General features: G+C 38.1%; 1 protein-coding gene and 1 pseudogene across 1 annotated transcript in view; both read right to left on the minus strand.

Annotated features, from left to right (window-relative positions):
• Positions 1–1572: 1572 nt before the first annotated feature.
• LOC118002337 lies at positions 1573–14902 on the minus strand (annotated as a pseudogene).
• AP5M1 (adaptor related protein complex 5 subunit mu 1) overlaps positions 14858–15772 on the minus strand; it is a 28194-nt gene continuing 27279 nt past the window's right edge. Inside the window, exon 10 of the mRNA XM_034992706.1 lies at positions 14858–14938. The gene's annotated coding sequence lies outside the window, so the exon portion shown is untranslated. The remainder of the gene's footprint in view (positions 14939–15772) is intronic.

Below are 15772 nucleotides of genomic sequence, written 5' to 3' on the forward strand. Positions count from 1 at the left end.
AAGTTATCTATTGGTAGGAAAAGATTGACAAGATACATTGTTAGGTTAAAAGAGCAAGTTGGAGAACAATATGTCTAATATACTTTCTGTGGTAGAGAAAATATAGATGTATTTTTATAGTTGTTTGTACATGCATGAAGAAAATCTATAAGGTTACATACAAAAATTAAGAATGACCATTATTAACCTATGGGGTGGGAATGGGCAGATGAGACAATCTGGAGAGGAGGCTTGCGCTTTATGTCATTTTCTTCAGGTATGATATTATCACCTTTTTGAAAAATTAAATTTATTTATTTATTTTAAAGATCTTATTTATTTATTTATTTGAGAGAGAGAGAGCATTGAGAGAGAGAGAGACAGAGCACACAAGCATGGTGAGGGGCAGAGGGAGAAGCAGACTCCCCGCTGAGGAGGAAGCCCGATGTGGGGCTCCATCCCAGGATCCTGGGATCATGACCTGAGCCAAAGGTAGATGTTTAACCAACTGAGCCACCCAGGCGCCCTGAAAACTTAAATTGAAGAATATATACTATTTTAATGACAAACCCATATCCATCTTACTTAAATTTGAAAAGGTGTTTTGATGGCTTATGTACTGGAATTTCTGTCAACTCTCAGCTCCTGGGTGTTGGCTGCTCTCTCTTGCAGCAGATGACTGCCTCAAATGTTCAGTAAACATGGCCACAAGATGCATGAGTCATAGGCTTATATTACTCTGATAGCTTCAAAAGAAGAGAAAACATCTTTCCTTCTCTGGCAGCAAAGGCCTAAGAGCTCTGGGCCATCCTTCTTGATCCCTGAATCAATCAGGAGTTAACATACTGTTCTCCAATTGGCCATGCCTAGGTCACATGGGGTTGCCTTCACTTGGACCACACAGTAAGGGGAAGAATATTCCCCCAAGCTAGGAGAGATGTGTAATGAATGCATATCTTCTGTAGAGCCAAATGTGCTTAAAACCAGAACAAACCTAAAGGCTCAAACCTTTATATCTAGACTTGCTGCAGAACCCAGGGAACCATGATGCTAGGGACATGGAAAATGGCCATTAACTATCCATAATTATGCTCTCCATTTATGTGGGCTGAGATGTTGAAACTGGAATATGACATCATTCACTAAGACCCTACCTGACTGAAGTCACTGTTGCAAACAGGGAAACACATTAAGCCCCTTCCCCTTACAGACTGTTTAGTCCCTCCTGGTATAAATAGTTTTTGAGTCTAAACTTAAATGGTGAGACAAAGGAAAATATCTGCCAAAAGAAGGAGCAACATAAGAAGCTCTGGTTTCAGAAATGCTGAGTAAATCTTCACAAAACTGCCAACTTTTTAGAAAATAAAAAAACTCAGCTAAGTTCATTAAAAAGTCTTCTAACCTGGGGGCGCTTGGGTGGTGCAGTTGGCTAAGCATCCAACTCTTGATTTCTGCTCAGGTCATGATCTCAGGGTCCTGGGATCAAGTCCTGCACTGGGCTCTGTGCTCAGTAGGGAGTCTACCTGTGACTATCTCTCCCTCTCCCTTTGCCACCTCCCCCCCACCAAATAAGTAATAAATCTTAAAAAAAAAAAAAGTCATCTAACCTGATGACTGAAGACAAAAGCGTGGATGTGCAGTTAGCAAGTTACCTAATGCATGCATCTTGCAGCTTTTCCAGAACCTTGGGAGAACCCATCTGCTTCAAGAGAGAATGCAGTTCTACTCAAAACTAGCTACACGCCCCATGCATTGTGAGAGGAAGCAGGGTGAGCTAAACCACTTGAATCCCTGAAATATCAGCTTCCTCAACTATTAAATGGAGATGATGAGTCTGTTTTGTAAAACTGTGGAGAGTTATATAGTGTCCTATTGCTGTTATAACAGATTACCACAGATTTAGTGGCTTAAAACAACATGGACTTACCATTTATAGTTCTGGTGGTCAGAAGTCCTAAATGGGTTGTCAGGACTGCATTCTTTCCAGAGTCTCTAGAGGGATAACCCATTTTCTTGCCTTTTCCAACCTGTAGAGGCTGCCCACATTCTTTGGCTCATGGCCACATCACTCCAACTTCTGCTTTTGTGGTCCCATTTTCCTTTGACTCTCTTTCCGCATTCATATAATGAACGTGGTGAATACATCGGCCCACCAGATAATCCAGGTTCATTTTCCAATACCATGATCCTTAACTTAATCACATCTTCAAGATCTCTTTTGCCATCGAAGGTAAGAGACAGGTTTCAGGGATTAGGACACGGGCATGTTTGGAGGCCATTATTCTGCACTACTACAGGAGTATAAAACAAAATCATCTCTGTGAAGATTTTTAGTGTTGTTACTTGACCCAAATGCCAATTTGCAGATTTTAAGTTTTGACAATTCAGATATTTGACTATGCATCCAGTCCACCATTCAGTTCTTACATGTTCAATAATCTAGTGGGGGTGGGATACAGAATTCTGTGTTCTCATGGATGCCAGCCTAACTTGTTTATATTTATGAGCTCTGTGTACAGACCTCAGAGATACTTTCTGCTCAGAAGTAAAGGACAGCCCTGGAATGGAACTATTTTAAACAGCAAAATAGTTAATATACAAGTTCTCTACAGTGACCCTTTAATGAAAGCCAAACAAAACACATAGGTTGTAGAGAATTTTCAGAAAATACTCCGTGTCCTAAAAAACATTCCAGCTTGTAAAAGATAAAGTGTTATTTCATCAAAATATGTTATAGGAGATCAAGATTTGCCAATACAGATGTTTGTGCCTCAGCAGATCTCCTCATTTGTACTGTCAACAGTTTCCTAGGGCATCCCCATATCCCTCCTCTGGGGAGGGTCCTGCTGACCTTAGGTTGTACTCAGCACACCCCAGTGCCCTGAATCAGGGTGGTGGATGCTCAATTTCGATGTTTTTCTCATGACCCCTTATACTCCAAGGACCTCAGTGGCTAAGTAAGACTCCCCATTACTTTGAAGATGTGCAGTGGCCTTTGAGAGCCTCCCAAAAAGATTCGTGAAGCTTTGTTAATACATCTAAAGAAAGGTAAAGATGAAGGCGTCATTAATTTTATTGAAAAAAAGAAACATCCATGATACCCAGAGGGGTCAATTTTTGTGGTAATGAAGTTTATATTTGGTATGATGGGCCATCCCTAGTATGTGTTCCTTCTGGTTAATGATAGTCTTTGTTTGGTAGGCACTCTCCTAGGAGGGAATGCTAATGTAATACTCACTGAGTTTTCTGCTGCTGGCTGGGAATTATCAATAGGTCATAAATAAACTACCACCACATAGGAAAGACAATAAGATTACATATACTCCTACTACCTCCAATTACAGTAAGAGCAACAATTATAAGGTTGTACTCCTACAGCTACCCTAGGGAGAAAATGAAAGGAAAATGTTCCATTAGCTTAATGAAGAGAGCACAGCAGAGCTACAGTCAAATTTTCTCACTATTAGCACCTACGGTGTTGCTCCAGCACACAAGGGAAGCTCGATACAGGGTAACAATTAAACGTTCTGACAATTAGCCTCTACAATGTACATTCCGCAAACCCAAAGGAGACATTTCAAAGAATTACATTTACATTTTTCTCACCTCTTGACTTGAAATTTTAGTGAGTCATTTGCTTATGGAAATGGAGTTGGGACTGAAAGTTTATCTTACGGTTGATGATAAAGTGTCCTTGGCAGGCTTGCTGGAAAGTACACATAAACTGAATGGTACAGTTTGTAAAAGGGAGGGTTATGAAAGATGGAAGCAGAGAAGTGGTCACACTGACCTCATTAGGGAACAGATGGACTGGATCAATGTTAGTAATTTCAATGTTTAGAGAGTAACTTCACTCTTACCTGTCTAGGGGTGGTGCTGGAAAGAGAAGTGAGGTCTCTCATTCCAACTGCCAAAGAATCGGGTCTGCTTCCTGGGAGGCACTGTATAGAGAAGGGAGTCCCTGAGCCTGGTTGCCCTCTGCCCAGATTCTGGTCCACCATTCCATCTCGCCAAACTCCAATTTCCCTCCTCTGCAAAATGGAGGTACTAAACTTTCATGGGTTATTGGGAGGATTAAAAGAGAAAATGCCTTGAGATTAACCAACAGTAAGTGCTTAACAAATGTTAGTTTTTATGATCTATGCTCAGAATCAGCCTAGAACATTATGCATTTGTATGACATAAGTAAATATTTGTGTGTAATGAATACTCAAAATTTCCCTCTGGAGACTGAGATTTAAACTTGGGTGGTAGAGAGTGAACAGTTCACTTTGTTTTATCTCACTTTAAGAAGGAAAAGATGTTTTTGCAATTTGGGGATGCAGCTACCTGAACTTCTCTACAAATCATCCATAAATATATGGATAACTAGGGACAAATAATAGGTACCCCACCACCCTCATTATCCAGAGCACGAGAGGCTTTTGCTTGGTCCAACTTCACCCCACGAAGTGGAATACTGACCTTGACCACACTAATCCACTACTGTTATTGCTTCTTATTGCCACATGGAATTGCATTGAAAAATGGGTGCTCCACTGTCCAGAAGGCCCCACCTATACCACAAGGAAGTCTTTGGGCAAGACAAAGCAGTTCTTAGATGAAGTCCAACTCCTCTTCCCTGGAGCTAGCTTTGACCAAAGGTCAACTCCAGTGTAAGCCTTTTCCTGTTTTCTACCCCAGGACCACCAGGACACCTGTTGGCCTCCCAGTAACTCTGGATCAGAATGGGTTCAACACAGAAACCTCTCTCACCACCTTTCCCTGGAGTTCACCCCTCCAGGAATCAGGTAACATCTCAGTTTAAATCCTACAGTTACTGATAGAAAGCTGAAAAGAAAAATGTCAAGTCAAATAGCAAGCAGACTATATCTTATTGAGAAAGAGCATTCCCTGGGATAGGGTGTTTCCAGCATTATTACCCTTAGTGTCTGTGGATTTTGCTGGTGTTTCAGAAGGTAATGTGCAACCGCAGTTAGCATTTAGGTGTTTTGTGAAATTGCCACAGTTGTTTTATTTTTTTAAGGGAGGTTTTTGTTATTTGTCTATTTATTTATTTATTTAGAGAGCATGGGGGGAGGGGCAGAGGGAGAGGGAGAGAGAAGCTTAAGCAGCCTCCATGCTCAGTGCAGAATCCAACGTAGGGCTCAATCTTACCACCCTGAGATCATGACCTGAGCCGAAATCGAGTGGGACACTTAACTGACTGAACTACCCAGACACTCCACCACGGCTGTTTTAAAATCATTTTGTTTGTATGAAGATACTGAGTTTGAAAAGTAAAAGCACTTCTTAATTATACCTTCATCTGTCCTTGTGACACTTGCTGTTTTGTGATAAGCAAGGTCACTTCCTGAATGGTGTAGAAGCTGTTTTTCATAGCACTTCCTGATCACCAGAAGTTTACTCTTGCCCCCTGCCACATCTGCCTTCAGTTTCTATGACAATTGTACATTATTAGGTTGTCAAATTGTACCCCACTTCCATCCCCCAGAACTCTTCATTCTTCGTCTTTCCCCCCCTTTTTTTTAACTCTAAAGAATTTATCATTACTTCTTGTTGTGATTTTGTTAACATTCGTTAAGTAGAGCCCCAGGGTATGGGATGGTGGGCCACGGTTCAACAAAAACCATAGGGAAAGTGAAAAGGAAGAGAAAGAGAGAGAGAAACCCAATCAGGAAACTTCCATAAGAAAGATTTTTATAACTCCACAACTTGCTTTCCTAACCACGAGTCCTGTGATCATTGTCACCACCATCATATTTTCCTATTATTAACAATTTGTCTCTTCTCTTTTCCCAAAATTATGTGCATAGAAATGATAAATTTGGTTTATATAAAATTTGTTTTATATGTACAATAGAAATATATAATGTGATAGGGACCTTAGAGATCATCTAGTCATCTTGCTTTCTTCCCACGTTTTTCAGATGAAGAAACTGACAATAAGTGATATAGTCATGATTGTACAGCCACCAGCACTGCCTTTTGTTTTAGTTTTGGGATAGAAAAAAGTCCTGTGACTTTATAAAAAGATTTGAAAACCTGTCCTCACCAAGATAGAAACTCCCATAAACTCATGAGCCCTAATGCCCCATTTGCAATCTTAAGGTAATGACTTGGGCTAAGTCACTGTATCAGATGGACCATGTGAGTAAAATGAGCAGAGAGTGGTTGACGTGGTGTGATTTGAGAGGTGGTATGAAGGCCCCATTACCCAAGATACAGAACACTCTCAGTGTCAGAAATTGCACCTTTGGTCTTTGTGCTAAGATTTACTCACTCCGCAATGCTATTTGAAAAGTGAATCCTCTGAATGGTGGAACACAGAAGGTTCCTAATACTTTAGTCGGGACACAGAAACTCTGAAGTGATCCCAGAAATCAAGGATCACAGTAGCACTGAGATTCTAGGATTGGGGAAGGAACAGAGTAGAAACCAGGAATGTGCTCAAATATGAAGCAAACATGCTGAGAGTCTGCTGCCTACTTAAGGCCAGCTGAGTTTCTTCTCCAGTTAAATGGGGTTAAAAAAAAAAAAAGGTTTTATAGTGTTAATGGTAGGATATGATGTAGAACTAATCATGTTGTACAATGGCCCTGGGAAGCAGTGACACACAGTTATTTAACAACTGTTAATTTTACTAATTAACCCTCGGTTTTCCTCACTAAGTGAATACTGATGAACATATAAAGATTGGTGCAGAACATCTCTGGATGTTTTCTTCAGTTGATGTACCTGGCACAAAACAAAGCCTGTCTTGCAGGTCAAGATGAAATGAAAGTATGCCGTCATGTGTTGAGGGTAGGGTGGTCACCTCCTGATGTAGGCATTGTCTGTAGAGAAGCTTAAATACAAGAATAAAACTGACCAAACATTGGTCTGCTTTTTATTGTCATGTGCCAACAATTCTAAACAATGTTAGTGACAAAACAATCCTCTCCAAAACTGTCTCTTGTTGGTCTAAATTCTAAATAATTACTGTGGTTATTGTTGAGTTGAAATAAAATATATGTAAATTACAGATTGGCACATCTTGATAACCTATCCTTTAATAAACAATGCATCCTGCATGTAAGTTAATTTGGAGAATTCCCAATTATACCATCAGCCCCCACACATGGACTTGGCTGCATCCATTCCTTTCCATAGTAATAGCAGTTGAGGATTGTTAAAGCCTGCTTTGAAGGCAATTTCTATCTTCAAACTTCATGGTGCTACATAATCCTTTGTTTAAACAGTATACTTGAAATTAATAATTTAGCACAGTGATTTTAAAGATTAAGAAACAGAACTTGAGTCACTTCAATCCAGTAATTCTGTGAAGTTTTTATTACAACAGTGAGACAACATGCTAAATCTGAAGTATGAACTTTTTGCTTGAGAAGTGTAAATCTTATTTCAAACATTAAATCTTTTACTAAATTTGAATACTACTTTTTATTGTTAATCATTTGTGTTAAAGTAAAGAATAACTCAAGGAAATAGAACGCTACATAGTGGTATGATGTAGTTGTCTAAATTGTACTTTTTGCAGATGTTTTGATTTGATTAAAACTATATCAGTTACTGCAACGCTATTACGCATTACTGTGACAGACCACTATGTAGGTATAAATTCGCCCTTTTAGGGGGGAAATCGGAGGGGGAGATGAACCATGAGAACTATGGAATCTGAGAAACAAACTGAGGATTCTAGAGGGGAGGGAGGTGGGGGGATGGGTTAGCCTGGTGATGGGTATTAAGGAGGGCACGTATTGCATGGAGCACTGGGTGTTATAGGCAAACAATGAATCATGGAACACTACATCAAAAACTAATGATGTAATGTATGGTGACTAACATAATAAAATAAAATTAATTTAAAAAATCCAAAAAATAAATTTGCCCTTTTAAAATGCACTAATGGGGGCGCCTGGGTGGCTCAGTCGTTAAGTGTCTGCCTTCGGCTCAGGTCATGATCCCAGGGTCCTGGGATCGAGCCCCGCACCGGGTTCCCTGCTCGGCGGGAAGCCTGCTTCTCCCTCTCCCACTCCCCCTGCTTGTGTTCCCTCTCTAGCTATGTCTCTCTCTGTCAAATAAATAAATCTTCAAAAAAAATAAAATGCATTAATGTAATTTATAAATATTTATATTTTTATTTGTTCTGTAATAAATATTTCATTTTATTTTTTTCCACTGGCATGATTATTATGCCAGTAAAAAGAAAACTCCCCAAATATCCACATACATATGGTCAATAAAAGACAATTGTCACTACCTGAACTCCTTTCTGGACATCATTCTTATTCCTTTCATGATTATCACTGAAAATAATTTTGTCACATGGAGGTGATAAGTGTTAAAAATAATCCACTCCAGGTGCCAAATACTCTAGTATTCTACTAATATCTACACTGATCCTATATGAGATCTTCAACTAGGATCTCTAGTAACTAGTTGCAGCTTTGCAAATAGGCTTTGCACTATGGTTGATTTTTCCAGTGATCACTAAGCCAATGAGCCATATAAGTACAATTTGAGTTCCATTTTTAACTTCATCAGAAGAAAGGAGTTCTTATTATTGCAATTACTTTGTCTTTACTGGTTAAATTAACATTCAGCTATTGAGGTTGCTGTGCAATAGATGATATTATTTTACTTACTGTGTGTAGTCTTGTCACAGTAACAGCATGCTAGCATGAAAAGCCTTATAACAAATAGGTAAATACATGTCTCTTGTGAATTAAAAGGGGGTAATTATGTCAGCCTTACTGCATTTGTGCGTGAACAGCTAAAAATAATTGAAGTAAAAATGTCAGGTAATATTTAACATTAAATACAAATAATCACAAGATTGTTATAAGAATGAGAATGACGTATAAAACATAATTTTTAGTTTCTCTTGATAGAGTATTCAAATTAGAATATGAAAACACATGCATAAGTACTCCTTTATTTTCCCTTCATTTTAGGCAGTCCTAGTCCTATACACTACAGGTTCAATTGCTGCAATTTTCCCGTCAAAATAGATCTTTCCTATAAAGACCCCCAAATTATTATATTTAAAAAATTTATTTTTATGCTTTAATCAAACAAAACTCAAATCCTGATACTGAAAATATTTTGGCTTCCTAGAAACATGTAAATTATGCTGTATGGGATGTGCTTATTACTGAGATGCATTTAGAAACACTCAAACTTGCAACAGAGCTTCAAAGTAGTCTCTCTGCTTAACTAAACACTAATTCCATGGAGTCTGTCATAGTACCAAAACTTTCTGGAAATTCCTTTTTCTTTGTGAACAGGCTTCAAATCATGTGGCATATTCTTCCAAATATTTGATTTCTTAAAAATTGAGTCCCATGAATATAAGACAGTTGATTAAGCTAGATAAAGTGGGTTTTATTTAAAGAGAAGAGGCAATCATAAAGTTCATTTTTCTTCTGTAGCTTCTAAATTAGCTTTGAAGACTTTTGCAAAGAGAAATTCCCCTCATTTTTCTAGCTATGATGGATTCACCAGAATCATCTCTAGAGGAGACTAATTTGAAAGACAGTATGTATTTGAATACATAAGCTGGTAGAGTTAGTGAAGTGAGTCTCATTTAAAAAAAGATAGTCAAACAGATTCTAATGGCTTTTGATGTAAAGCAATGATTGGTGGCATTAACTAAGTTCACTGTGTTTTAGCAAGAATGAACTGCTTAAAGTTATAAGTCACCAGGGAACTGTCTGACATGACCAGTTTCAGGATCATATTAAATTCTTTCCAATCTTTTTCTCTTAAATTTTGCCTAGAACATTATCAGTGGCAGATTAATGACACTATTTTGCACATATAACCATTCTTAACCTTATTCTGAAAATGATTTGAGGAAACCAACATTAAAGGATATAATGACAATAAAGATCAATTAATAAAGATCCATATAATAGGATAGGGTAGTACAATAAAATAAAAAATAGGTGGGCGCCTGCGTGGCTCAGTTGGTTAAGCGACTGCCTTCGGCTCAGGTCATGATCCTGGAGTCCCTGGATCGAGTCCCGCATCGGGCTCCCTGCTCGGCAGGGAGTCTGCTTCTCCCTCTGACCCTCCCCCCTCTCATGTGCTCTCTCTCTCATTCTCTCTGTCAAATAAAATAAATAAAATCTTAAAAAAAAAAATAGGTACACTGAAGCAAAGAGAAAATAGAGAATAATAAAAGGAACACAATATAAGATAATAACCAAAAATATATTTAAAAAGCTCTAGAAAGGTCAAATAAAGGTTAAGATTTCAGCTCTTAGCTTTTAGTTACCAAAGCAGAGAAGAAAATTATCTGTTACAAGAACGTCTATGCGTGTAAGTTCATTTACTGTGTGCACAGAAGGAGAAGCAGTGAGACTGGTTAGCTTAACTAGATGAAAATCTACATCTGACTTTGCCAGTAACACAAACTTTTAACTTCTCTGTGCTGCAGTAAATATGGGAATTCAATATGCTGTTTTTCCTATTTTGCTAGCACATTACCAAAAAAAAAAAAAAAAAAAATTGGAATGGAAGTAATTGTGACCTACTTCCAGTTCAGAAATCATGAATAGAAACAGCTGACATTATTCGAGGGTGAGTCAAAAGGAATGAATGAGCATCACCTATGTACTTTCTCTATGTGCTATGCCATTTAATTCATACACCCATCTTATGAGGTAAGACTCCTAGCTTACAAATGAGGACCCCGGGCCCAAGGTTAACTTACGCAGAGATGGCATTTGAACTGTGTCTGCCTAACCCAAAAGCCAGAGTATATTCTCCACAGACTGCACTGCTTATTAGCCCCTCTGAGGACTTTACTGAAAAACTATCTTGAGTAGCATAATGAAGAGTTATTCCTATTTTAGATTCCCTAAGTGTCAAACTTTGATTCAAAACACCCCCAAATAATTTTTGTGCACTCATCTGCGTTTCCATCTTTCTGTTCACCATATACCACCTGAACTATTATTTACTCAATATCTTTCTTTATGTGTTCATTTTCAATTTATTTTTTAAATTTAATTCCAGTATAGTTAAAACTGTTATACATTCATTTTTTATTTAAATTTGAGGAAACTTTATAGGACTATTAAAATTGTAAAAATCAGTGTGTTTGCTAGAAATAGAAGCATAAAGAGAAAACCTGTTAGTAGCTGTGGGTTCATGCACCCTTAGGAAGCTCTCAGGCGCCACCAACTGGGCATCCCTACGGAACCCTCCTATGCAGGACTGGGAAGTGGGGAGTGGTCTTCAGCGGGAGTTCCCTGAGGGTCTCAAAGGCCTCGATGTTATCCTGCCATTCACTTTTCCACTTTCAGACATCAGAGAGGCTTGGCATTGTGGTAGAGACTCAGACCTGGGGAAGATGAAGGAATATGCCCACCTATTATTAGAACTCTGCAGCTGCAGCTTAGCTTCTATTTTATTCAGTAGAGCTAATTTGGGCAAAAGGGCCAGTAAAACAAAGCAAAACAAAACAAAATGTCCCATTCTGTGGGGAGAGAACAAATTATTTTCAACCCTTTTTAGCATTTTAAGATTTAAGTGCCCTTGTTCTGTAACTTCAGATTTCCAGGAACTTAAATTTGACAACTCAAATAGTGTTTTATTATATCAATAAATCAAGCAATTTGACATTAAAAAAAATTATGTTGTCAACTAAATCAACATTTTCCTTTTATAGGAAAAAGTATTTCAAGAAAACCCCAGAGATACAAGGGGTTTTATATCTTTTAGATTATAAATTCTGGGAAAGCAAGCTCTTAATCATCGCATTTTTCCCTACAGCCTAGTACAGTATGTCACATAAATGTGTTTCAGAATATTCTGTATATATTCATTTCCTTACCAGACATCAGACTCCAGTTTAATCAGTGGTTCATCTTATGAAGGAATGACTTTCACATGTAACAATTAGTTATGAATGGCACAGACTACATCTTGGATGACATACAGAAAGCCTTCTAGAATCAAGCACTATTAAAGGTTTGTGGGCTATTATTGTATTTGTTCAATGTTCCTGTGGATGGATTTTATTTTCACTCAGTCTCATTTTTGACAGATGACTGTTTTTTCAAATCTTATGAATTTTGAGGGAATGTCCTCCTATGAATAATGACGAATTGTTAAACCTTAGTAAAGTTCATAAAACATACCCACATAAGTGATGAATCACTGAATTCTTCTCCAGAAACCAATATTGCACTGTATATTAACTAAAATTTAAATAAAACAAAAAAAAAAACACCTCACTCAATTCTACAGCAGTTTTATTAATTTCAAGGACCCAGTCAAGCAGTGGAGTAGTCATTCCTGCAATATAACATATAGCTGAACATTCAAAACCCAAGCCAAAAAGGGACACCTACCTGGTTCAGTCAGTAGAACTGTGACTTTTTTTTTTTTTTTTAAATGGTAGCAGGAGGGTTTATTAGACCGTGCCTTAGCATGGGTTCTGGGGCTTGCCCATGGTGCTCTTGATGATAAAGCCCAGACGTTCTGCCAATTCTTCTTGAGCAATGACACTAGGAAATTGACAGCTAAGGGGATGTTGTACACAAGCTCATCATCTGTCATCTTCAAATGGCCAACAGCCACTGCAAGACACAGCACCTTCTTCATCTGGAATTTGATGATGGACTTCACTTCATCCACTTTGGCCACCATGTTCTCATTGTGGGTCAGCAAGGAAGGGAACTTGCCAGCCTTATTCAGGCCTGGGCCCAGGATTCACGGGATCTTCTTGATCAGAGATTCTGAAGCCAAAAAGGCATCATTCTTCTTGGCCAGCTTCTTAACTCATTTTTTATTCTTGTTGAGTTTCTTCAGCACCTCAATGTCCATATGGGGAATATCCACTGCCTTGGCCTCATCACAGAGCTGCTGGTTCCCCAAAACACATATGCAGAACTTGGGGCAGGGAGTGGACTTAAGCCTGATGGTGCCTGAGAAGTTTGTCCTTGTGAGGGTCATAGTTCTTCTGGCTGATCTGCAGCTCCACCATCTCCAAAAACTTCTGGCGCTTGTGCTGGTTCCCGTGTATGACTTCCTGCACTGCCTCGTACAGGGTGTTGTGGGAGACTTTGCTGCTCATGGTTCCTCAATCCGTAGTAACCAGAAAAGAGCAGAACATGTGACTCTTAATCTTGAGGTTGTGAGCCCATGTTGGGCTTACTTAAAAAAACAAGAACAAAAACAAAAAACCCCCACCAAAGTCAAATGGACAACTCATATAATTTTGATAATCTGAAGGTATAACTAATTATAGGCAGAGAAAGTTACTTGAAAAGGCCATTCTTAACTTTTGATCTAGAAGGGAAAGAACATTGATTGAACACCTATGTGGAGAACTTGGTATCATTTAATGCAATAACCCTATGAAGCTAGGAGGAAAGGGAAGATCACAGAAGTAATTTATCCAGGATCACCCAGCTAGTAAGTGGCAGGTTTTGAAATCAGCTGTGTATGACTTCAAATATTGTATATTTCCTCTACACCACTCTGCCTTTGTGGTTAATGGATATGTTCAAAATAATCACTTGGAATTCTTGGATATTGGTGACTCTATTTCATTAGAATATGGGAATCACTGAAAGCTGTGGCTTTATGGGATGAGAGGAGTCATAGCACATCAGGTCACATTATATTGAACAAAATCAGGATCAACTCTGGTGAATAGTGGGGGATTCACAAAGCCATTATAGAAGGAGTTCCAGAAAGGATTTCTAAGAAGGGAGTGCCAAGGGCTTTAAGGTTCACTGAAGCATAACCGCAAAGAATGTGTCCTATGATGGGCAGCAACTGCAGGCCTCAGCTGTTGCTGGTCTAACGGGCTGAGCCAAAGCTCTGCACAGTATGCCTGAAGAAGTGTCACAAATGGTGACAATATCTCTGAATGGTGGTACACATGGCAATCACAGGGCAGAAATCACCTGTGCTGAACGTGGACTGAACCACTGTTTGCACAATGAACTTTTTATACACACATGCAAAACCATAATCACTCAAACATCATTGATTTGTTTTAGGTGCAAAGACAATCTGCTTTATTACATATTTAACATTTTGCTACTTCACTGAATCAAGACTAAGCTTCTTTTGTGTTTCTCGTGGCACTGGGAATACAAAGATGGGATGATAAATGTCATTGTCCTCAAGAAGTTCAAAATATTGGTGTGGGAGGTGCGGGAAAGATTTGTAAGCTAGTAAGTGAGACCAGTGCTCAAGCTTTTATTTCTCTTGTTTTACTTACTTATATACATGCATACATATTCAAATGAAACAAGGCTAAGAATATATTCCAAAGGTGTAGGTTCTACTGTAGGTGAATTAGAGAAAATGTTAGCTTATCAAATACAATATATATTACCCTATCAAGTTATATAAGTTCTTCACTTATATATTTTCTTTATATTCCTATTTATATATCATTCTATTTTATTCATTGATCATACAGAGGCAAGTCTCATACCAGCACATGTGAATATGCATTCAAAAATATCAAGGAAGGGGAGACAGAGTGGAGGAATGTAGATTTTAGTAGGCAGAAGTGCTTTTGTATTTGTATGCTAGGGTGGAAATTAAATATAGCAATAATTAATTTCCTTAGAAATTTGTATTTAATGGGGTGGCTGGGTGATGGACATTGGGGAGGGTATGTGCTATGGTGAGTGCTGTGAATTGTGTAAGACTGATCAATCACAGACCTGTAGTCCTGAAACAAATAATACATTATATGTTAATAAAAAGAAAAATAAAAGTGAAGATTTGAAAAAAAAAATTATATTTATCTATTCAAATCTCAAACATTTAGAACCAAAAAAATATTCTATGTATACACTTACTATGTTAGATGTTCAGGTTTCTGGAATTCTGTTTGTCGGACCTCACAGATAGGATGTTGACCTTGGATGCCCTTCTGTCTTGTTTGCCTGGGAACTTCAACCATCACTTCTTTGAACAATTTCTGTATTAACGAATGTGCAGAAGTAATCTTCCATATTACAGTGCTAATACATTGTGGGAGTCATAAGGCACCATGCAAAATCAGAGACTATTTTTTGTCTTTTTTTTTTTTTTCTAAAGATTTTATTTATTTATTTGAGAGAGAGAGAATGAGAGACAGAGAGCATGAGAGGGAGGAGGGTCAGAGGGAGAAGCAGACTCTGTGCCGAGCAGGGAGCCCGATGCGGGACTCGATCCCGGGACTCCAGGATCATGACCTGAGCCGAAGGCAGTCGCTTAACCAACTGAGCCACCCAGGCGCCCCTATTTTTTGTCTTTGTGTCTAGTTTTAGAGTGGCATATAGTAAGAGTACAATATAATAAAGTTTAACACTGAATTTTTATTAACTAAATTAAGGTCTCCATTTCAACTAGATTACTCAGCAGTTTTTAATTTCAAGTCATACCTTATGTTCAATTATGTTTAGGTCTTTAATATTAAATAAAATGGCATGTTCTTTTAATAGAAGGAAATCCATATTATGGGCATGAAGCCACTGATATCCCCATCAGTTAAAAAGTCCCCTTGCCACTATTAACTAACCTATGCACATTACTAACCACTTTTCCTGGTTACTTTCTTAGAAAAGCAGAGTTAGAGGCTTGGTATTTACTTTATTTAAAAAATAATTTTTTTTTTTAAGATTATGGACCAAGTTCCTTAGGAAAATGTTAAATAAAATTCATTTTAAATATAAACTTCTATACAGTAATTCATAACTTTTAAGTAATTTTTATCAATTCCTTCTGGACTACAAAGTAATAAAAACATAATACTCTGTAAATATATGCTACA

Source organism: Mirounga leonina, unplaced genomic scaffold (genome assembly GCF_011800145.1).
Source record: "Mirounga leonina isolate KUSES-001 unplaced genomic scaffold, KU_Mleo_1.0 Mir_82, whole genome shotgun sequence".
Classification (NCBI taxonomy): Eukaryota; Metazoa; Chordata; class Mammalia; order Carnivora; family Phocidae; genus Mirounga; species Mirounga leonina.